This window comes from Vulpes lagopus, chromosome 9 (genome assembly GCF_018345385.1).
Source record: "Vulpes lagopus strain Blue_001 chromosome 9, ASM1834538v1, whole genome shotgun sequence".
Taxonomy (NCBI): domain Eukaryota; kingdom Metazoa; phylum Chordata; class Mammalia; order Carnivora; family Canidae; genus Vulpes; species Vulpes lagopus.
In genome coordinates, this window is record NC_054832.1 from 2,769,199 (window position 1) to 2,793,006 (window position 23,808).

The following is a 23,808-nucleotide window of genomic DNA, read 5'->3' on the forward strand; positions in this document are numbered from 1 at the left end:
ATGTTAACTTAGTTATGCACTTTTCCTTTAAGAACTTTAAGTAGGGGGATCCCTGGGTGGCGCAGCGGTTTGGCGCCTGCCTTTGGCCCGGGGTGCGATCCTGGAGACCCGGGATCGAATCCCACATCGGGCTCCTGGTGCATGGAGCCTGCTTCTCCCTCTGCCTGTGTCTCTGCCTCTCTATCTCTCTGTGACTATCATAAATAAATAAAAATTAAAAAAAAAATAAAATAAAATGACATTAAAAAAAAAAAAGAACTTTAAGTAGGTTTACATGGGAGATCTGACGTTCAGATTTTAAACATTTGTTGTAAATTTTTTATTTTTATCAGACCCTGGGCTGAAGGCAGTGCTAAACCACTGAGCCACCCGGGCTGCCCTAAAGATTTTATTTTTTATTTATTTTTAAATTTTTATTTATTTACGATAGAGAGAGAGAGAGAGAGAGGGAGAGAGAGAGAGAGAGAGGCAGAGACATAGGCAGAGGGAGAAGCAGGCTCCATGCACCGGGAGCCTGATGTGGGATTTGATCCCGGGTCTCCAGGATCAGCGTGAGCCCTGAGCCAAAGGCAGGCGCTAAACCGCTGCACCACCCAGGGATCCCAAGATTTTATTTTTTAAGTAATCTTTATACCCAGTGTGGGGCTCAAACTTAACTCCAAGATCAAGTCTTATCTCTATGGACTGAGCCAGCCAGGTGCCCCTGTCATAAATTTTTAATGTTGTCTTAAAACCTGAGCATAGGATATATCAGGACACTTAAATCCAAGAGGTAATCTCAGACTGTTGATTTCATGTATTGGTTCATGGAAAAATCTTTATGGAACATCTATCACAGAGGCAGCCTAGCCAGTCATCATGCAGGAGTGAACACTGCAGCCCCAGCTATGGTTGTCAGGCAGGAGCAGGATGAGCAGCCACAGGACGTTTAAGAGGCTGCCTCAGGTCTAGCTAGTTTGGCAAGATGGTGTGCAGGAAGGCTGGACAAGGTGTCACGGAGGTGTGCAAACATAGCCCTCATCTCTGTGGCACAAGTATGGGAGCCCACGGGAAAATAAGCCCTCGGTAATGAGGGAGCACAGAACCAAAAGCGATTGGATTTGCTTCTTCTGAAAAGAAACGTCTCTCAGTTTGAATAAGAGATAAAGTCCGTAAATACCTTTCATGACTGCTAACTCCAGGGCACCTTTTATATAAGTATGCTCCACCTTTTATGTTGATGCCCGGCTGTTCTCATGGATGGTTGGGACCCCGTGTTTAGTTTGGTGGGTCTGCTGTGTACAAATGTGACCTGCTGTCGGAAACTTCCACTTTATCCTCAAAGCTTTGGGAAGAACTCCCTTTATCTGTTCAATATTAATCACATTTGTGATTCAGGAATTATACGTGAGGGAAGACATCAGAATTGTGATACCTGCCATTTATGTGTGTCATTCATCGTTTGTGTTTGAATTATATTTAGTTTTTATAATAACGTGGTAGTGATTACTGCCCCCCCTGCCATAGAGGACAGACTGGAACCAGGTGCCAGACAGTCTGCCTGAGGTTCCCTGGGGGAGGGGGGTGGCAGCAGGCTCTCATCTTCCTTTACATGAGAGCTGAGCCCTTATTCTTAAGTGCCTATGGTACCCCTGTGTGTGTGGGCCCTGCCTGTGATAGGGAGGGGAGGGCTGCTGCCCACTGCGCGATCTGCACACCCTTCCTCAATATTGTCACGTGTCAGCCACACCTTCACTAGGTAGGAATGAGTCGTCACTAGTTCTGCCAACCATTGCCCGTGTTCAGTCATTGGTGTTCCTGCTTATACTGAAGAAGGGTTGTAGTTTCTTCAAATAGTTGTAAAATAGGAAAATAAGTCTGTTCCAGACTCCAGAAGTTAGACAGGCAAGTTTTCTTACACTCTGAATAAGGGAGAGAGGGGAATGTTTCTTTCTACTTGCCTTGGCATAGCATATATATTTGGGTGGGGGCAAGCCGGGTGTCGGGAGTGGGGATGGTGAGGAAGCATTTTAGATTTATGTCTACTGCTCATGAATTCTAGATATTTAACAAAATATATCCACTCTTCTTCTTTGATAAACTGTCTATTAAAAAGGATAGGTGTCTCAGCAAAAAATTCAACTGAAAAAATGGCCGAAAGATTTGAATAGATATTTCATCCATTTCCTGTAGATAACAATAAGCACACAAAAAAGACATTCAGCATCATTAAGCGTTAGGGAAGTGCACATGACAGCCACAGTGAGGGAGCGCTTGAGTCCTGTGAGGAGGCCTCACAGTCACACAGAACAAGACAACAAAAGGTGATAGTGCCCAGGTGCAGGGATGTGGAGCAGATAGAGCTAGATCATCCTTTGCTGGTGGGGATGCAAAGGGTTATTATAACGTCTTAGAAAAATTGGCAGTTTCTTATAAACTTGAATATATACTTCTCATACAATCTAGCAGTCCTACATGGAGGCCTTTACCCAAGACAAATGAAAATTTATGTCTACACAAGGGCCTGTATGTGATTGTTTATAGCAGCTTTATTTATATTTACTTACAATGAAAAACAACTCAAACACCCATCAAATGGGACATGGGTGAACAGGGTGTGGAGCACCTATGTGGTGGGCTCCTGTTGAGCAGCAGAGAGGTACTGACTACTGACATCTTCAACAGAATCGACAAGTCTCCAGTGTTCTGTTATGGGCAGACACAGCTCTGTACAACTGTGGTTTCACCCTGATAACATTTGGTTGAAGACAAAAGTATGGGAACAAATCGGATCATTGGTTGCTGGGGGCTGAGGTGAGGAGAGAAGAGAATTGAGTGCAGAAGGGCATGAGGGTACTTTGAGGGTGATGGAAGTAGTCTACGTCTTTCCTGTGATGGTGGTTATGCACCAGATGTGTTCGTCAGAACCCAGCAGCAGTGTTTGACTGTGTGTAGATTTTACCTCAGATTGTAGCACAGACACTTTGTGAAAACATGTGTTCTTGGAGTCTTTGGTTGATTTTTTATATTATTCATGACCTGAAGGCTTTATCATGTTTTTGTATAACACGATTATATGTTATAGATGTTATGTAATTAGCATAAATAAAAGATGTTTGAAATGTTATTTTGAGATTCCTTCCATGTTGTTCAAGCTCTTGTAGCTGTGGAGAAAAATAGTTTTTACTAGCTTTAAAAATTAATGAAAAATGTTTCCTGTGATTCATGACAAACTTAATTATACAGTCTTCAGCTTAATCTTTAATCAGCTATAATTGTAGGGTACAATTATATTTTAAACCACTAGGTATAAGAATGTACACAGAAAATAATACAAGTTAGCTTCATTAAACTTCAGGCTTAATTGTGATTGTAAATCAAGTCTCCTTACAGTATCTAAGAGGATTGCTTGCTATTACTATGTGGTGCTTTGTGATGGCCTGCAGAGCAATTGTTTAGCATTTTTTCCTAATAAACTCTTCATAGGAAAGCCACAACAGTGGGCAGGGAGGGGGGGAATTCAAGTGGAAAGTTGTATGTGTGTTTAATTTTCATTTAAAAATAAAAATTTGACTTTAGAAAATAAGAAGGCCATTCATTTAAGTGAGGAGGCTTCATTCTTGTGATCTGAGGATATTACAGTGTGTGCAGTAAGGTGCATTGTAATAGGACCCCCTGACCCCCCCCCCCCCCCCCCCCCCCCGCCACGAGCATTTTGGTGTTTCCTTATTGCACGTGCTGCTCTGGGTTCCTGGGGCTGGCGTCTCCATCACCCATCACCTGTGAGTTTCTGTGTGCCCAGACCTGTGTGTCATGGCCCGGTACTCTAAGTGGTCATCACACAGGAAATCTGCACTAATGGCCTCCTTGACAGTTGTATTTGGGAACAAGAGAGAGTAGTAGGATTATTCTGCCTCACATTTTTATTGTCTGACTATGTCCCCGTGTTTTGCTGTGGGAATCTCTGTGTTAACTGTTTTTGAAGGTTTGGACCTGTCTAGGATGCTTCTTACCATCGGGGACATTTCCAGCTGCTGCCAGCCAGGTGGCAGTCCTGGTGCAGTTGTCATTGTGCAGCTGCAGGGGTCTGTGTGCATGCCGGTGTGAGCAGTATGTGCTGCTGTTGTGTCTTCGGACAGGTTACAGTGTGACTCACTGCAGTTGACAAGTTATATGTGCAGAACAGAACAAAAATAGACATGGAGGATGGAGTTTTAAAAATATTTAACCGTGTTTGTTTTCTCATAGTTTTCAAAGGAGTAGTGAACGGGTCTTCTTAAACAAAATGTACTGAAAGGTATTGAACTTAGTTTTATTTTTCTGGATGACTCAGGGACATCTCAGCCTGAACATCTGTCATTTTCAGTGTGTGATAGCATCGCTTGTGCTTTTTTCCTCATCAGGCTGTGTGGTGGGCAGCCTCTGGAATCCCTTCCACTACCTTTTCTAATATGCTGCTCCTTGTTTTGTTTTTTGGTTTTTAACGAAACCATGTTTTCTTTTATGGAAAAAGCTGTCAGTAGTAGTATAGCCCACTTCCAAATACTCTTTACCTAGATTCATCCATTGTTAGCATTTTGTAACATTTGCCTGCATGCCCCCCCCCCCCAACTTCTGGATGTAGATGCACACACACACGTTTATTTTTGAACTCTTAGTAAGTTGTGCACAATTCATGCCCTTCACTCTTGATACTTCAGTGAGTGTTTACTAAGAACAGACCTTTTTACATAACCAAATATATCAGTATAGTCCTTAAATTGGCAAAATTTCACATTGCCGCATTACCTAGTACATAGTCCAAGTTAACTGTTTTCCAGTTGCTCTCTTAATTACAGCAGTTTTCCCCCATACAGGATCCAATCTAGAATTACATGTGGTATTTATTGATGTCTCTGTGGTCTTTTTAGTCTGGATATGTTTCTCAGCCTCGGTCATGTCATTGACAGTTCTAAAGGACATAGACTACTTGTTTTGTAGGTCATTCTTCATTGGGATTCCTGTGGTGGTTTTTCATGGTTAAACCCAGATTATGCATCTTGGGGGCCAGGTCATCAGAGAAGTGATACCGTGCCTTTCTCAGGGCATCATATCGATTCTCATATCCGTTATATCCATCTCAGGATGGCACATGATGCCGGTTTGTTCTGTTATTGGTGAGGTTAACGCCTAGGAATTTGTGGAGCTGCAGATTCTTGGACCTTACTCCTGACCCGCTGAGTCAGAAACTTTGGGCTTGGGGCTAATGTTTTTAACAATCCCTAAAAATAATTTTGATGTATTCAAAAATTTGAGAATTCTTGATCTCAGGTGGTCAAGTTAGGATGGCATCTGCTTAGTGTCTGTATTCTAAAATTAGCATTTATCCTATGTAATTAATGAGTAATCTACAGGGAAATATTTGAGGCGGTGTGACCTTTTGAACTTTATAGTTTGGTCCCCCACTGATGATTCTTGCTTGAAATAGTCATTACTAGGTCTTGGTGCGTGGAGGTGCTGTTCCTTCTCACCTGTCAGCTGGCATTCTGCCCTAAGGAGAGTTTTCCCTCCTTTGTTCACTCGCTGGTACCTTACAGTGGCTTATAGCCCTTGACTCTGATTCCTCTTGATGCTGTAATACAGAATGCTCCCTGATTTAGCTTTCTGCAGGATCATCTCGTGTTTTTTGACATGTCCCTATTATTTTCTGAGCATTTCTTTCCTTTTGGCACAGTAGGGTACTCCCAGCATTCCTTGTTGTTTCTCTGCCCCGTCATGGAATCAGGTATTTTTCCAAGTATCCCTGGTTTCTGTTTAGTGGGGAATGGAGTTTAGAGATCCAGAACTCCAAGATCTGAGTTGTAGGGTGTGCTTATCACCACTAGGTGTTGTTGCTGCTTCCCATTGCTTGCTCTGTGTATACATGTGCATGCACACCTGTACTCAAGATGCAAAAATCCAGTTCTTAGGAGCTGATGAGGTCTCTGATCAGTTTTAGTGGCTTCCAGTTGATTCTTTTCTTTCCTTCGCCTTCCCTTGGGCCCCTGGGGAGCGGTCTCACATGCACCTTTGTACCTTGGTGGTCAGTCAGAGGTTGGAGTAGAAGGTATTTTCTGATTTGGGGATTTATCTTTGGGTGCCCTGCTTCTGGCATCCTTCTTCTAAATTTTGGTTGATCCATCGGGCCCCATCATTTCTCTCTTCTGAGATATCATACCAGTAAGACTTTTGGTTTTTGCCACTGGAGCTCACCCTGGGTCAGGAAACACGTTTAGTCAGGGGTGGGTAGCAAACTGGCAGATGTCACTGAGCAACTCTGTATTTCACGGGAGTGTTTTCACCTTTCCTGTGTGCCTCTGGCTTCCAGGGTTGTCCTGCGTGTGCATGGTTTCACTGTCTGCCAGGGATTTGGGCAGTGTACTTATATTCACATGCGGAGCTCAGCATTTTGCAGCCCTATTGTTTCCAAAATTTTCCTCTTAAATTTCTAGCTGCTCTGCTGTACAGTAAGATGGTACAGTAAGGCTTCAGTCCTGTCCTGCCAGAGGTGGGGCTCACGGCATTGCCAGGCAGGAAGGTGACAGACACTGATAGTTTGTACCAGATGCAGGGCAGTTTTGACGGTAAATTCTTCTCAAGTTCTTGCCTGTCTTTGGTAATTTTCTAGTTCCTTCAGATAATTGATTTTAGTGAATGTGTCTGATTTTTTTTTTTTTGTAAAGTGTCTGATTTTTACAATTATCTATGGGAGAAATTGCTCCATCATCCTCATGTAACCATTATGGAAGGTTCACGCTCCCTTTGTCTTTTTATTTTTTTCCCTCTGAATCCTAGTTTCATCTTTATTTTTGTATCCAGTGTTTCATTATGGTAATTTTCAAACAAGCAGCAAAGTTGCAAGAATTTATAGTTAATACCTAGAGACTCCTACACCCCTTGGATTCTACCTATAATGTGTTACGATTCTTGCTTTCTCACTTAAATAATTATCCATCAGTCTATACTGTAATCTTTTATTTTTAAGGGTATATTGCAAAGTAAATTGTGGATGCCAGTGTACTTCACCCTGTGTGTTTCTGCATGCTCGTGGTGTTTATGAGAGTTCATTATTTGTTTAGGGTGTTTTTCGTTTAGAGTAAAATTTATGTACCAGCTGCACTGAATTGTGGCAAATGCATCTACCTTTGCCTCCTAACACTTATCAAAACATAGGCCATTATCACTTGCCCCTGAAGGTTCCTTTGTGCCCTTTGTGCTCACAGTCCCTGCCCCAACTGCTGACCCCTGACCACTGTTTATCCTCAGCCCCCTCAGATCAGTTGTGCCTGCCCAGGGATTTCCTGTCAACAGAATCCTGTTGTGTGCATGGTGTGCGAGACTTGTCTTAGTATAGTACTGCTGAGGTTCACCCATGTTGTTAGGCGTGTCTATAATTTGTCCTTTCTTAAATTATTATTTTTTTGAGAGGGAGTAGGAGACGGGTAGAGGGAGAGTATCTTCAGTAGGCTCCACACCCAGCACAAGGCTCAACGTGGGGCTCGATCCCACAAACCTGAGACCATGACCTGAGCCAAAACCAAGAGTTGCCTGTTCAGTGTCCTGAGCCCCCCAGGCACCCCCTTATTCCTTATAATTGCAGAACTGTACTTCATTGTAGGAGTCTATCATACCTTGTTTATCCATTCTTTTCTTGATAAACACCTTTATGGAAGAAGCGATTGCTAGGTGTGTAGAATTCTAGGTTGACAGTTTATTTCTTTCAGCATGCTATACCTAGCGTTCCATTATCTTCTGGTCTTTGTGCAGATTTCTGAAACTCGTTTTCTACAACTTCTTCATCTCTGATACTCTGGCTTGCAAATTTTGACCACTCAGCTTCCCAAGACTTGAAGCTTTCTCTCTTTAACCACCTGAGGCTGCTGTACTGTGCTTTGATTCCTTTCCTGTGCCCTGGGCCGTGGTTGCTCCCAGCTGGACAGATGGGGGACGATGGGCCTCACAGCCTGTGCTGTTCTGTCTCAAGATCTGAACAAAGTAGTGTCCTGGATTTTGACCATTTTTCTATTTGTTTATCATGGGGTTGGGCGTGTTTTCCATACTGGCTACTCTGTCTGCAGCGGCTGTCCCTGGGTCAGTGCTTTTTAATGGAAAACTGTTCCTGTGCTCTATTACTAAATTTTAAATTTTCTGGAAAGTATTATCACAGAAATTTACTTGCTTTAATGTGAATTTAGCTACTGATTTTACGATCTAGAAAATCTCAAGTAATTTCCATTTCGACAAAAAAGAATCTATATTTTGGCAAAACTTTCATTTGATTTATTTTGTTACTAAGCTGGCTTAAGATAATTGGTTTATTCTGCATTATATTTCATGGAAAGTAGCATTTCTTGCCTGGCTTACCAAATACTGTGCTGTTTGTCATGAGCATAACAGTTAATCCCAACTCCAGGCAAAAGCCTGTTTGTTCCAGTCTCTTGCCCACCCTGTTGGTGCTGTGTTAGTGTGTGTAAGCAGCAGGGATAGCTGGGTCTGGTTATGCATGAACGTGAATAGAAGGAAATGTGGGAGGATTTATTCACTCATTCAGCACATAGTTGAGCTCCTGCAGTGACCCAGGCCCTGTACAGAGGTACTGTTCGTTTTTCCTCTGATCTTTCAGATGATTGGATAGAGATTGTTTCTGGCTTTAGTCCTAGTTTTTGATACAAATTTTAGTAACTAAGTCTCTCTTAAATATCTTGTGAAATTGAGATTATAATTAATAGTGCTAGGACTATGTATTAATCAAAATAATTTTTTATCATGTAAATCTTTTATGAAATGATATACCATAAAATGAGTGTGTATATACTGCATACTTTTTACCTACTAGTGATGGCTGCTTTGAAATAAAAAGCCCAGGAGAGGGCCACCTGGGTGGCACAGGGGTTGAGCATCTGCCTTCAGCTCAGGGCGTGATCCCAGGGTCCTGGGATTGAAGAGTTCCTCATCGGGCTCCCTGCAGGGAGCCTGCGTCTCCCTCTGCCTGTGTCTCTGCCTCTCTCTGTGTCTCTCATGAATAAATAGATAAAATCTTAAAAAAAAATAAAGCTCAGGAGAATAGTGAGTGTTTGGGTGTGCATAGGACTTCTGTTCATAACCTCAGTGCTACATAGATTAGGGCCTTCAAGAATGAGGGACTGACTGTGATTCTGGGCCCCGTGGCTAGACTAGTACTTGAAAATGGGGAAGGATTTGGGTACCTGAAAATGGTAGTTTTGTTCTGGATCTGCGGTGTTGTTGGAGGTCTGCTTGTTGCATTTGTGTGGAAACTGTGGCTCCTACATTAATCATCTTTTGGTGGAGTGAAGGCAAATGAGACTCGGTTAGCCCTGGAGGTGAACTTTACCTGGGACTTTAATAACTCTTGTGTGCTTCATTTTGTCATAAATCCTGATACAAGTTTCTTGAATGAAAAGTTCTGAATTAGTGAATATATAAGATTTTTAAAATTATAGTTTATTGGTTCTCTTGAATTTGACTTTTAAGCTTTACTGTAAACCTTTAGATTTATTAAAGGTTAGGATATACTTTTATCTATTAGGCAACCATGGTCATTTTCTGTTACACTGTATGCATCTGGAAAATTGTTCAGACAGTTGAAGAAAATGTGTCCTCCTTACTGTTTGCCCCTAACCCCTCACCTTTCTCCCCACCTTACTTTTATTCAAGTGAGAAGATGTGAAAGGGAAGGAAGGCAGTGTGTACCTTTTTTTTTTTTTTGTACCTTTTTATGCAAAAAAAAAAAAAAGTTGATAAATGGATTTTATCAAGAAGAGGAAGATTAAAAAGGCTGGTCAGATTTCTGCATGGCATTTACGCACTAATCATGATGGCTGTCTTCCTATTAGGACCTCTTGTGCCTGCTGCCAGGAGTCAATCCAGATGGCAGTGCAGAATTGTTTCCTTGGCTACAGTTTGTGGACTTGGTGACCAGGCTTTCTGTCTACAGTGTGTGCTTGGGGGTCTGTGATAGGTGCACACGGAAGAGTGCGCTGTCTTCTCTGGGAACTGTGAGCCTGAGGCTGGGCTCAGCTGAGCCAGAGGATGTTAAAATGGGAGTGTACACAGTGTCGTGTAGATCATGTTGTACCAAGGATGGATTGTAGCTCTGAGGTCTCGTGTAAACAGCTGTCAATGTAGTGTGTAAGTTTTGGGACTGGGAATATGTAGTTAAATTTTCCATTAAACTCTGGTAGTGATGCTGTTATTTTTGTGTTCTCTTATTCTTGCTAGATTAATTCACGTTTCTAGTATTTACTTAAAAATGGCATTTGATTTCCACAAAAAGTTTGGGAAATATTGTTAGTAAATTCTTGTACTCAAAGGTGGTTCTTAGGCGGGAATTCAAGGATGCCAACGAAAGGAGTATGCCTTAAGCCACCTGTGATTCTATCCAGACTTTATATGTACTTACACCAAAAAACAAACATCCTTTCTCTCATAAATAATTTAAATGCAGTTTTTGTAGACAGATTCATTCATGACTTTATTTTTAGCAAAATGAGATGTGGCAACACTAAAGTCATAGCTGAACTAAATTATAGTTTCCCCAGGAAGTAAATATAAAAGTATGCAATAATGATTTTAAGAAGGAAATTTAAAGACTTTTAAAGTATTTTTGCAGTTCCTTGATCTTCTACCCCCAGTCATTTAATGGGAAGTAAAATAGATTTTTTAAAAAAATGTGCAAATTAGGTATATATATGTTTTGAATAACTCCTGTATTATAGGAGATCCACATTCCTCTCTGTTATAATTAGGTCTTACTGTTTTCCCCTAGGATCAGATTTTGAATGTGTTCAGTTATTGCTGCTTTTTTTTTTTTTTTAAGATTTTATTTATTTATTCACGAGAAACACAGAGAGGCAGAGATGCAAGCAGAGGGAGAAACAGGCTCCATGCAGGGAGCCTGATGTGGGACTCGATTCCTGGACCAGGGATCGTGCCCTAAGCCAAAGGCAGATGTTCAACCTCTGAGCCACCCAGGCATCCCATCAGTTGTTGCTGTTAATTCTTTCTATCTGTTGGTGATGTTTAGTTTTCTTGTTTTTAGTAAACAATCTTATTATCCAAAAGATGCATGGAAAGACTGCATTCCAGAAGAGTAATAGTATTAAAATGGCTTTATTTAATTAACCAAAAGTTTTTTTTCTAAAAGATTATCTTTCTAGGAAGTTAAAAAAATATTCTCTAGAGTACCTTCTATTTTTAATGGATTGAAGGCTGCAATACAGGTACTTTTTTAGATTTCTCTAGAAAACTAGGTAATGTTTTTTTTTCTTTTTTTAAATTTTCTAATTTTCCCATTTTTAATTTTTTTGAAAGATTTTATTTATTCATGAGAGAGAGAGAGAGACAGAGACATAAGCAGAGGGAGAAGCGGCTAGCAGTCTAGCTAGCATCAATGTTGGGGGCAAGAATACTTGCTGTTGGCTTCATCTCCCCTCTTAGGGACAGGGACATTAACCATTTGTACAGAAGGTGTCCTGATTCTTCCACCTAGTGGCTTTTGCAGGCATTGATGGTGGTTGCCTGAGTACTTTGTATCAGAATTGCAGAACCAGTGATGATCTAGATGATTCTGCACCTTCTGTGCTTTTTTTTTTTTGCTGGAGCTTTCTTGATTGTTATAACTATTTGGGTATCCTGAAACAGCACATATGGAAAATGTAGGATAAATATGTAATTCTTGTATTTACTAGTTTCAGATTAGTTTGTTGGCTAAGTGGCCCCTTAGCTAACAAACTCCAGTGGTGACTGATACAACTGAGAATTGTTTTTAGTATCGTAAGTGCGTAGATTTCAAGATGACCTATATATATATATGTGTGTGTGTGTGTGTGTGTGTGTATACATACACGTATATGTTAATTTACTGCAGTCATTCTTTTTGATGGTCAGATCGCCCTTCGTAGATGTCTCCTATGGTCTTTGGAAATGGCTCCAGTAATTTTTTATAGTTTTCTTGTTTATGGACACTATAAAGTAATTCCAGGCTCATTTCGTACCCTTGTTGCCACAGACCTGAAATCAGCCATCCCTCTAAGGAGTCTTGATTCCTTTTAGTGGGAAATGGTATTTTGGGACTATAATCTGGATTCTTTGATAGGTAATGCTGGGATGTTATTGCTTCCAGGCTTTTTTAGAGTACAGAGATAGGAAGTATGTATTTTTTTAGAAAGAGAAAATAAGTCATGAGTTTATCTTAGTACTTCCAACTTAAATTTTAGATTAAAATGGTTTATTTTTTTGATTTTATGTATCTCATTTCTCTTTTGCTTACAGTCTTGATTCTTAACACTAGCCTGTTCATGTCATTGCTTTGTCATTCGTGTGTGCGAAACTTGTGTGTCATTTCAGAATAATGGTGCCAAGGCCTGTGAACACATTAGGACATGGCTTCTCTGCTTTATCTTGGTTTCATTTATATTATTATTAAAAACAGTGTTAGGTTTCCTTATAGCTCTTGTATTCCATAGGTCGTATCACACTTGGTATGTGCAGTCCAATTACAGCTCCTCTCTGAAGTTATACCAACACTTTGAAGGTTAGGCTTATTTCACTTTTGTTTTTGTAGGTGAGGGAGTATTGGGAGCTCACAAACACAACTGGTGGGAGTGTCCACTTTGGGTAGTAGTTGGCAGCACTTACTAAAGTGGAACATGCACCTTGACCTGGTGGTTCCATTTCAGGTGGATACACAGCAGAAATGTATGCACATGTGTACCAGGAAATGAGTGATTTGTAATAGCCTCAAACTGGAAATAGCCTGCCGTTTGAGCATAGAACGAATAGAGAATTGTGGTACATTCACATGATGAAGTACTAGGAAGCTCCATACCACAGCATGGATGCTTTTCACAACATACTTTTTGAAAAATGGCTAAGCCCCAAAGAGAACATGTGATTTTCTTGTAAATTAAAAAAAAAAAAAGTGTGCTTTTGAATTTCGATATTCTAATGTCTTTGTGTGTACATTTCTCAGTGTGGCTCACCTTGACCACTTTATTTAATGCTGGTACCTGCATTTCCCTGTGTGGATACTTCTTATCCCTCCTACCCTGCTAAACTTAGTAATTTTTATTTTTATTTATTTTTTTTTAGTAATTTTAAAAATAAATTGCTTGACAACATACTGTATAATTTAGTTATTTATGATTTTATTATTGTCTACCCTGATAGAATGTAAACTACATGAGGGCAGAAAAAAATTGTGTGTGTGTCTGTGTGAGAGAGGGAGATAGAGAGTTAGTGGCGGGTGGTTGAATATTGGTAGCTTGAAACCAAATACCGTGGGTGTATTTATACCATAGAAATCAGCAGATGCCACAGATCGGGGCTTCTCCATTCACTCCCCGCAGATCCAGTTGTTAAGTACTTACCAGTGTGTCCTGGTGTATATCTCTATTTTTGTACATACACTAAGGTATTCATGGTATCTGAACAGTGCCTGGCATATAAAAGGTGCTCACTAAGTTCTTAGGTGAATTTTATCATTGCAATTTTGAGGTGCGAATGGCAGAGACTCACACCAGCTAAAGTGAAAAAAGGAATATATCATTTTATATAATTTGGGATGTATTTAACAAATAAAAGCTACCAGCTGGTATCTGGAAATAAGTCTCTAGGAAGTCAATGAAGAAGAAGAAGTACCAGTAAATTCTAAAGGAACTGTGACTGCTGTGGAAAATAAATGATGTCTAATAATTCTTTGATCCGGCCTTGTTTAAAATGACAAGAAATTGAAAATCAACTCCTTATCCCCGCACAAGCCCCACACCCATTGGTAGTCAATTCCTTGTTATTCCCAGCCCCAGGCAGCCACTGATCTGACTTACAGATTTGCCTGTTGTGCACATTGCATATAATTGGAATCATACATGCAGTACATGGTCTCTTGTGTCCAGCATCTTGCTCAGGGTCCCAATCCATGTTGTGGCAGGTGTCGGCACCGTTGCTTTTTATTGTGGATGATGCGTGGCAGTAAATACGCTGCGTTTGCCTCTAGATGCCCAGCCTGCCAAGCCTTGTCTTGTTGCTGTGGCCGCTGTGTGTGTTCTGTGTGTGTGCAGAGCCTGGGTTCCCAGCCTCTGTCTCGTCCCCCGAATTGACAAATAGATGGCAAAGGTGAAAGCAGCCGTGCAAGCCCAGCCCAGCTTCTGGGCTCTTCATCCTTCGAAGCTCTCACAGCTTCTCCCGTTCCCACTGCCTCAGCGGCTCTCTGATGAGTGTGTTTCTGTGCTTTTCACAGGTTCCTGCTGCCAGGTGTTGCATTCTTCCTGGATTCAGAAATCTCACCTCTCTTTTTTTCATTTTGGTTTAGAGATTAATTTCTTGGCTTAAAAGAAGAGGGAAGGAGGAATCTGTTAATAAATAAGTCAGCCATTTACAAATGGTCTTGTCCCGCCGAGGTTTGTGTGGCTTGTGGGGTTGAGGTGTTGCTGCTTTCAGGCCCTTTGGACTAGAGTAAGAAGGAAAGAATGTATGATTTTTGCCATGTCATAGGACACCGCGATATCCAGAATCAAGTATTTATTTTGCTAACAGATTTTTAGGGCTTGCCTCCTTTATTTAAATTCAGACATTTAGAAATCAAGGAGTTTGCTGGTCCATTGGAAAAAATTCATTGTAACTCTTTCAAGTAAGACAGATAAGGCTCTGACAGGAATTACTGTGGTTCTGGTCCTTGAAAAAGAAGCGTTAAATATCCTTTTTGTCCTCAGAAGAGAACTTCTAAAATTGAGTGATTGTATTTAACATGCTTTGGGCAGAAATGTTTCTAGTTTTACAAACTAGGGGATAAGGCCTGGGTGTGGGGAGCCTTGGGGTTGAGGTGGATGGAGCCCCTGGGAGAGAGTGGAATGTGGGGAGGGCCAGGATTTTGGTGAGGCATTGGTGGGGCCACTGAAAACCTCAGTAATCAAGTAATAGCTTGATGCAGTGTTTTCTTTGTTTTTTTGTTTTGTTTTGTTTTAAACATTAATGCAAAAAAACAAAATCCACAATGAAGAAGATACCAAAATTTTAAGTAAAGTTAGGGTCAGTATTACTCATTTTCCTTTAGTAGCCTTGTGTGCTAATGTGCAGCATTGCTCCTTATTCTGTCTTTATTTCTGCGTAGAGTTTAATTTCCTCTTTTTTTTTTTTATTTTCTTAAGGTTAAAAACATAGACAATTGATGTTTTTACCTTTTAAACATAAGCACTTGAAATTTGAAATGTCCCTCTAAACACTCTCAGCTGTGTTCTAAAGATTTTGATGTTCTAGTTTTATTATCACTGTGTTCTGAACATTTTCTCATTGCTTTTTTGATTTGTTATTTGATGCATGTGTTACTTAGAAAAGATTGCTTTCTTGGGAAATATTGGGGACTTCACTAGATACTGTTTCTTTAAAATAGTTACTTTTTATGTGTGCTTATTATTTTGAACAGAAATACACCTGGCACAAAATTCAAATTGGTGGGCAGGGGATCCTGAACCTCCCCTCTGTAACCTGATTTTCTTCCTGCTGAATTCTCTGTAGGGAAGAGTCATTGTTCATAATTCTGTAAATGTCTGTGGGTGATATGTGCATATACCAGGAAGCACATATGTGCATGTATTTTTCCTTTGCAATGAAATACCACAGTCTACATAATCTTCTATACTTTTTTTATTTTTAAAAATACATATCTTGGGGTGCCTGGGTGGCTCATTTAAGCGTCTGACTCTTGATTTTGGTCATGATCTCAGGGCCATGAGATGGAGCTCTGCATAGGGCTCCACTCTGATCATAGAGCCTGCTTGGGATTCTCTCTTCCTCTGCCTTCCACCTCCCAGCTCGTAAGTGCTCTTGCGTCCTCTCAAAAAACCCTTTGAGATATATATATATATATATAAAATGTATAGATTGTGAAAATCTTTGCATTTTAGGAATGGGAGTTCACATTATTCTTTTATACTATGTGGGCTTTTTTCACTAATGAGTGTTTTCCATTGTCAGTGAAAAATTTTTGGCAAATACCTTTTCCCAGACTTTATTTGCTCATTTCTCTTCTACTAACATGTAGGCCATTCCTAGTTTTTCAGTATTGTAATAAACCTATGACTCATGTAAGCCTCAAACTGCCTTAAACCTTCAAGGGGATTATTAGAGGTTTCTTATACCAGTCTGGCAGGAGCTGGACTTGTGGGTGCAGTGACTTAAGTGCTTGTCTTTTCGTGGGCCCTGAACTCCTTAGGGACCAGAACTCTGTCCCTATTTTTGCAGATCCCCAGTGCTTATTAGTTCACCGTATCAATAGTGAATTGGAGTGAACAGTGAGCAGGAGATGCAGAATAGTGCACTAGTCATGCTGTACTCTCAAAGCCCTTTATACTTATAATACTTAATTCCATGACAACTGTGGAAAGTGAGTGCTGTTTTGAACTTTAACTGATGGGAAAACCAAGTTCTACAGAGAAGTTTTTTAAAAAGTGCCCAGGGTCATATATCTAGTATGTGGCCAGGTGGGGGGGATTCAGGGAATACTTGACAGTAAGCTTGGGTGGATGGCATCAGGCTCTCAGGCTGAGGGTGGTGGAAAGATGAATTGATTTGAGCTTTGGAGTCTCATGAGGCTTTGATTTTACAAAGTCCTATAGTAACCCCAAGTCCTTTACCCTCTCTCAATCTCAGCTCTCTCTTTCTTGAAAATAGTGTTGCTAACCTTAAAAATAAAACTGCTAGTTATTTTATCAGCAAAAATGAGTTTATTCAGTAACAGCAAAAAATTAGAAACCCCGGCAAGCAAGCTAGGATAGAACTGTAGACAGAACAAAGGAGAGGACTGCTCTTTTATAGAGGAAAGGGGGTAGTTGGGAGGGAAGAGGATCCTTCCCTCTGCGGGGTAGTAAAGCACTAACTTACTTGCCTGTGGGGTGCATCTCTCCGTTGTTGGGCCTGCAGTTGAGGAGGAGAGGTAGGGCTGAGGGCACCCCTGCTGGCCTGCAGACTCCATTCTAAGTGAGGGCTCCTTTTATCAGTCTTCACAATGTGTTGGTGATTATCTCAGAGTTCATGACGGGGTTAACTTTTTTAAAAAGCCACATGAAGCTCCCTTGAAGTATTGGACTAGATCATGTCCTCACTCAAGGATTGGTGATTGTCTTTGCCCTTTCCCACCTCTTGTTCTTAACATGTAGAGGCTTTTTCCTCATCTACAAAAGTAGACACGATTATATTCATGTTTGTTGTAAAATAAATGAGAGATACTGCTTTAAAGTGGTTTTAACATTCTTTAAACATTTTTTGTGATAAAAAACACATAACATATTTGATCATTTTAACCATTTTTAAGTGTACAGTTCAGCAGCGTTACATTTATTCATGTTATTGGGAAACAGATCTCTAGAACTTTTTAATCTTGCGAATCTGAAACTCTGTCCCCATTGTTTGTTTCCTTCCTTCCTTCCTTTCAGATTTTATTTATTCATGACAGAGTGGGAGAGGGCAGAGAGAGAGAGAGAGAGAGAGAGAAGCAGCCTCCCGAGGAGCAGGGAGCCCAATGTGGGAGTTGATTCCAAGACCCCAGGATCATGACCTGAGCCAAAGGCAGCTGATTAACTGACTGAGCCACCCAGGCACCCCTTTTCCCATTGTTCCCTGAGGTGATAGCACCATGGGTCACACCATTTTACATTCCCACCCATGGTGCACAAGGGTTCCAGCTTCTTGACATCCTGGCCAACACTTGTTATTTCCTGTTTCTCATTAAAAAAAAAAAAAAAAGGTAATCATCCTGATAGGTGTGGGGTTAGTTTTTTAACATTTTTTGATGATAAAAAGTTTTAGGGAGAATTGGAAAAATAACTCTATAAATTAAAGGCTAAATTGGAATAATATCTGCTGATACCAGTGTGACAAAACCAAAAGCATAGAAGAGAGCCATTGACAAAGAAAACCCACCACTGTGTAGCTGTTTGAGAAGAGAAACCATCTTCTTCAGGGCTCTACTTAGCATACGGCTAGGGGAAGGACCGGACGCGTACGATGCTGCTGATACTTCTGAAAATGGGCAATGTATGTGGTAGGGACCCATTTGCCAGCAGGGCCCAGTGCTGCCCTTGGGCCTTCCCGTGTAGCTGTGTGGGTGTCACTGCACAGCCTGACTGCCCTTGAGCCACGGCAGGTTCTCTCTGCCGCAGTCCTTCAAACAGAGCGCTTTGCTGCTCGATCCATCAAGTGAATGATCACACTGTAGGTAAACTAGATTTCCCCAGTGAAAAAGAGTCTATGATGACAAAATGATAAAAGTAAGTTGGCTGTGTATATGCATGTTCAGTAAAATAGAAGTTGGAAAGTTTATTCGATTGGTGTTAACATTAAAATAAATAACTACTTGATTATCTTTCGATATTTGTTATTTGGTTAATATAAGCCAAAAAAAACCCCACTCTGTTTTATAACACATATGGTTGGGTTGACAATTTTGGTGATTTTTTTGCCCAAGTTCTGTGTTACCATGCCTCTACTAGTATATTTAGAAAACTCAAGTGACATCTTCTTTCAGATTTCAGGAGCCTTTTTTTTCTCTTTTAAATTTGGTGGCAAGTAACCTCCTACTGTTTCCCTCCCTCCCTCCCTCCCTCCCTCCCTTCCTTCCTTCCTTGATTTTATTCATTCATTCATTCATTCATTCATTCATTCATGAGAGACAAAGAGAGAGAAGCAGAGACACAGGCAGAGGGAGAGGCAGGCTCCCTGATGTGGGACTTGATCCCAGGAAGCTGAGATCATGACTTGAGCCAAAGGCAGATGCTCAACCCCTGAGCCATCAAACCGTCCCCTCCCAACAGTTTCTAAACCTAGATAATTTAGCTTTCATCTCCTCTGTGGCAAAATACATGTGAAATGTCTGTGTGGTGAAAATACTCCAGTTGAGTATTAACTGAATTGAGGATAAGTTCACAGTTTTCTGCCTCTTTAGAGTTGCAGTTTCTCTTCTATTTTATACATCTTGTATTTTATAGATTTCATGCTTAATTCATTGTTAGGTTTATTACTTGGTGATTGTGATGCATCTTCCTGGTCCCACCTACATGTCCAGCAGGTACACTGATGGCTAGTTATCCATCCACGGCCGGGGTCGGGATCACAGACTCCAGAGGACTGTCATGGGAGCCACAGAATTTGGTGAATCAGAGTGTTGTGTGGGGATGAGAGCAGCCTGTCTGTCTCATATTCTTTGTGTGGTTCAGGCATCCTTTATAGGCCTTTGTAGGCTGAGTGAGGCCTGTTTCCGGGTTCTCTGGAAACCTTTGCAGTCTCCGGAGGTGGTGTCATTACAGGTGGTGACTAGGGTGTGTGCACTGGCAGGTGTCCCAGTGCTGGTGCCAGTTCTGCCACCGACCAGTTAGCTGTGACATCAAGCATGTTGCTTCATTTCTCGGTTCCTCAGTGTGCCTTTTTGTCACGTGTGGCTTGTGAAGTCGTTGGTCTTTGGAATTATTGATTGAGAAAGTGGGTGAAGGGCACCTGGTTGGCTCAGAGGTTGAGCATGTACCTTCAGCTCAGGTTGTGATCCTGGGGCCCTGAGATTGAATCCACATTAGGCTCCCTGTGGGGGAGCCTGCTTCTCCCTCTACCTATGTCTCTGCCTCTCTCTCTTTGTTGTGTCTCTCATGAATAAATTCAAAAAAAAAATCTTTAAAAAAAAAAAAAGGAAAAAGAAAATAGGTGAAGTTCTACAGTAGTTAATGAAGGAGCACACTTTGGAGTCTGACTGCCCAAGCGTGATGTCCAGTTTTGCTATGCAGGAGGTCTGTGAACTCAGACAAGTTGCTCAGCTCTCCATGTTTCTGTTTGTCACCTGTTACACGGGGGTCATAGAATCTACCTCATGAAGTTGTTTATTAATACCTGAGTCCATATTTTTAAAGTATTTAGGATGGGGCTTGGCACAGAGTGAGCACTGACTTAGTATCCCCATTATATCGGTATCATAGTCTCGTTGTTACTAGTATTGCTGTTATGCTACTTGATGACTGGCATGTAGTCAGTACTCAGGTGATAGGTATTGCCATTGTCCTTGGACAGATGAACAGACAAATTCAGGATGGTGAAATGAGTCTTTCCTTGTCTCACAGGACTGGGGCTCCTGTGTATCTTCCAGATGCAAATGTAGTGCCTTCCTCAGCTTCCCCAGAGTTCCTTCAGAGTAACAGAAGGAGGAGGTATAGTAATTGTTAGACACTTTGCAAGGACAGCAAGTAATACCATCACCTTTTGGAGTATGTTGTATTTTGAGACCTATTATTTATTTGTCTTCAGAACACGATTCTATCCTTATCACTACATTTCTTTTGTCTTTATCAAGTCTTAATTTATGTTGATAGATTAAGATTTTTAGAAAAATTATTTCTGTTTTCTGGTGGAAACAGTGAGGCACATAGAAGTGATAATTCTGTGAGTCTTAATAGAATTAAATTTAGGATAGGATACCCAGCTTTTGGAAGTTAGGGTGTGTTGTAATGACCAGCTGCTAATTGGAGCCACCGTAGTATAACAGTGTTGATTTTATTTAAATCTGTAATTCTTGATTAACACAAACATAAAAGAAGTAGGAGAGGTAAATTTTGAATTCTGTATGTATAATATGAGTTACGGTTTTCTTTCACATTCTTCCTGTTAACTGACTTGACAGCGTTTACCATGGCTTTATTCTTCTAATTACTGCCTTTAAGTATTACTTAAGGCCAACGAATAAAACTGTATAGCTGTATTAGAAGTGTGAGAATCAGACTTGCATTTGTGTGATCTGCTTTTGGTGATATTTATATTTGGCTTCTTTCTTTGTAGTCCTTTCCAGTGACTTTCTCACCTACAGCCAGGTTTCTTTAGGGAAGTTGTATTAGCTGCACAGTATATGAAGGGTTTTGGAATTCCCTTTTCTGCTTCCTGATCCTGCTCATCACCTTGTTTGCTAGACTTCTAAGGACTTCTTTCTAGTCTCACACAATATTTTCATTTTTGTTCTACAGAAATTTGCAATGGAAGTTCTCATAGGAGTACCAGAATACAATTGTGTGACTTATTTTTCACGTGGGATGGGGAGAGGCAGTCCACATGGGTTTCCTAGATTTTATGTCAGTTTTTCTTTCTCCATTTTTTTAATATTCTTTTTATATATCTTGAAACTATATATTCATATAGTTTACTTCACGTGTTCAGTGAATACTTAATCAGGCCCCTGTGCTGAGTGGAGTTTCAGAGGTAAAGCAGTGCCTGAGATTGAGGCAGGCCATGCCATCAGTGAGCTTAGCACCGAGTCCTGACATCTAGAACATCTAGATGCCTTTTCTGTGGTCGTGGCCTCTAAAAGAGAATAGAAATTCCCTCTGCCATCTCCTTGTTACCTGTAGGTTGTACATTCTGGATGTGCAGAATGTGGCCTGTACCTCTTACCACTTCAATAATAAGGCCTGTAAGATGATATATGTAAAATAGACCAGATTCCTTCCTACCATGGTGATTGGATTGTGGTGGGGGCAGCCTGACAATAAACATACTGTATAAGTCAGTCACGTGGTATTGAGAAGGTGTAAGTGCCATGGGAAGTGAAGCAGGGAAAGGGCATGGGACAGGCCTGGTGTGGGCAGAGGACAGCAGGGAGGTCAGTGTGTTGAAGCCCAGGAAACCGGAGCCAGGCCACGGTGAGACAGAGGGTGTAGGTGGGAGGGGAGCCACATGCATAGGGCCTCACGGACTGGGCTGAGTACCTAAGCACTGGTCCTGGCAGAGTTGGGGAACTGTGGTGAGCTTTAGCAGAGGAGTGAAATGGTGTGATTGGCATCATGAAAGGGCTGGTGCGGCTGCTGGTTGGGAACAGAGCATAGGGTGGCAGGGCCGGTGGGGGCACCTACACCATCCGGATTTGTTTTAAAGGCAAGGATGTTGGGTTTTGCTAATGGATTGCTTTGAGGATAGAGACAGTCTGGAGTCCAGGATGGCTATGGATTGAGGTCCAAGAAAATAGTAGCATCTTTCTTGTAAATTTTAATTAGGAGTTTACCTGTGAAATAGGAATTCCCTGGATTGCTCTTAATTATTACTGATCCCATAGAATTTTCTAAAGAGACCATAGAACTTTTTAATAAATGACAGCCTTTATGTTAGCTTGTAGAGTTTCTTATTCAGAGCACATAAAGGGACTGCTCATCTTTTCACTTGCCCCACCATTAACTCTAGGCCTTTCCTGCTCTTTTCAGGAATTGGGAATCTAAGAGCATAATTGGTTTTTCCTGTTTAGCTGGAAGAAAACAGGAGTGATGCTGTCCAGAGTGGCCAGTCCTCGTGTAATCTCTCAGCGGTTTGACCTTAGGCCTGTGCCCCACCACCTGAACTGCACTCTCCTCTTTGGTATTTGTGGGGAATGAACTGCTTTGTTGGGGTTGTGTCAAGAGTGAAGGGTGATGGTTTTTCTCTTTGAGAGTGCTGAGCACAGTAGCTTTTCCTTTGCTTGGCACAGACCCTTCCTCTCCTGCCTGTCTGTTCTTCTCAGCAGCCTGATTGTTTCTCGGCTCTTGTGTGGCTGCTGCTTCCAGTGGGGTTCTGCTTGGTGGCCTGGAGGGGTCTTTGCTTCTTGGATCTTGTCATCTTTTCTACCGTCAGGACTTTGCACATGAGGAAGTGATACTTGGATATTGAGATAAACAGAAAGCTTGGTGGGGTGGGAGAGAAAGCTGCCACCCACTGGTTACTCTGCAGTTAGAGACTTGACTTTTCCTCTCCCTTATCTGTCCTCTCCTCCCCTCCTCTACTGCGTGGAGGCTCCAGGCACTGCCACCACTTGCTTGCACCAGCCCCTCTCTCTTCTGTGCAGGTGGTGCTGGGACATCTATTCAGTCCGGCTCAAAAACCCTTTCTGGGTGTGTGTGTATACGTGAATACCCCTGGCTTCTTGGGTGACAGGTGGGCTCAGTGAAGCAGTGTCACTTCCTAGATATTTGACTCCATCTTTAATGCATCTTTAAAAGATGTGACAGCACTGTTTTTGCTTAGAAGATGTGAAAATTGGGTGTGATCAATATTTGGTATGTAGAATATTGTTGGCAGCTAGTAAAGGTAGCTTCTGTTTTTTAACTTTAGAGTCCTAAGTTCCAAGAGAGACTCATTGTTTGCTTGTGTTGTTGATACATCTATTATTTGAAGGTTCAAATTAAACCGCAAGCCGTTCTCAGGGGCCTGTGTCAGACACCCGACTTGCTTGTGGGATGTGCTTGGATTTCTCCTAAGATGGCCTTTTTGTCCTGAGGGTCCTCAGTAATGGTGATCTATCCGCTTGTTTCTTCTGTTTCTTTCCTAGCTTGCTCGCCTGTGTTTTTCTGGAGCCTCTTTTCTTCCCAGTGTTGTCTGGGGTCAGAGTTCACTCTGGTGAATGATATGTTTTCACCAGGGGCATCCAAGAGGTTATTCGAGCTCTGACTGCTATTAGGAGGCTGAATGTAACGCCTGGAGACAAAGCCATCATGGAGAGTAGTGTATCGGAAATGAAACTAGCTGTCCTGGGGCATCACGGGACACAGATAGGCCTCTTGTTCCCCTAGCCTTTTTCAGCTCTTGTTTTCACAAGTTAGTGAATTCATAAAGTCTCGGTCATGTTCACAGTTAAGTAGAGGACTTGATTTTTTTCTTAGTGTATGGGATTTACTACTAACAGAATTACCCACGTAATAGGATAGCTGAACTGGGTAGAGCCTGAATGCGTATTCCGTGTACTCAGACAACAGAGGCTATAGGAGCCCAGTTTCTTACTGTCTTACTGCCAAAGTGGAAGTGTTTAAA

The 23,808-nt window shown here is 41.4% G+C and overlaps 1 protein-coding gene across 13 annotated transcripts in view; it reads left to right on the forward strand.

Moving 5' to 3' along the window:
* The window catches only part of PTK2 (protein tyrosine kinase 2), a 262,540-nt gene that overhangs the window by 31,696 nt on the left and 207,036 nt on the right, over nt 1-23,808 (forward strand). The window lies entirely within an intron of this gene.